Here is a 1238-nt window from a genome sequence, read left to right on the forward strand (position 1 = left end):
TTCCTTCCTTCCTTCCTTCCTTCCTTCCTTCCTTCCTTCCTTCCTTCCTTCCTTCCTTCCTTCCTTCCTTCCTTTCTTCATTCCTTCCTTTCCAAAAAAAATTCCCCTCTGTCCCTTCCCCACACCATAGAAAGCACCATCTAGCAAAATACATAGCTTATGTCTTTTGTGTTTCCATTTCTGGACTCTGAAGGTGAACATTCACAAGTTATTGTTCAAATATTAAAAACATAGATGTATACAGTGTTCCTGTGGTTCTACTCTTCATTATTACTTGTAATTCTTTTCAAGTTTAAAAAAAAAAGACCTGCTCATCATTTCTTATGGTACAATAGTATTCTATTACAACCATATACCACAATTTTAGTTATTCCCTAATTAATGGACATCTCCTTGATTTCCAGCCCTTTGCTACCACAAAGAGAGCTCCTATAAATATTTTGGAACATATAGGTTCTTTTCCTTTTTCTATGATCTTCTTGGTAAATAGACTAAGCAATAGTTTTACTGGATCTAAGCATATATACAGTTTTATAGCTCTCTGAGTGTAGTTCCAAATTGCTCTCCAAAATGTTTGGATCAGTTCACAGTTCCACCAAACAGCATATTAGTGTCACCACTTTTCCACATCCCCTCCAATATTTTCCACTTTGCCCCTTTGTCTTTTTGATGGGTGTGAGGTGATACCTCAGACTTATTTTAGTTTGTAGAGACTAATGCAAACAAATCTATCAGATTTAGAGGACTCTTTCCAGATCTGCTACTAATTTGTTGTGTGACAACAAGTATCATCATACTTTGGTTCTCCTTCTTATAAACTGAAAAGCATTTGTTTCCACCTATGCCAAATGGAAAGAAGATTAAGTTGGATAATATCTGTGTGGAGTTGTGAGCTCTAGCCCAAAAGACTGCATAACCATACAAGACAGAGGATCAAAGGATTTAGGTCTCAAAGACAATTTGGAGGACATCAAAGATAAACATAGATATGAGGCAAGTTTTTTGAGGACAGGAATGTTTTCATTTAAACTCAGGGTCTAGTAAATAGTAGTCACTTAATAAATGCTTGTCAATTAATTAGCTGATTGATCTAGACCAATTCCCTCATTTTATAGATGAGGAAACACTAAGTCCCAGAGGAATAAAATATCTCTCCCATGGTCACAAAGGGAGCAAGTGGTAGAAGGGAATATGTACGCAGGTCCGGTGGCTCTAAAGAAATTGCTTGTCATTGTGAG

The sequence above is a fragment of the Gracilinanus agilis genome, chromosome 1, assembly GCF_016433145.1.
Source record: "Gracilinanus agilis isolate LMUSP501 chromosome 1, AgileGrace, whole genome shotgun sequence".
Classification (NCBI taxonomy): domain Eukaryota; kingdom Metazoa; phylum Chordata; class Mammalia; order Didelphimorphia; family Didelphidae; genus Gracilinanus; species Gracilinanus agilis.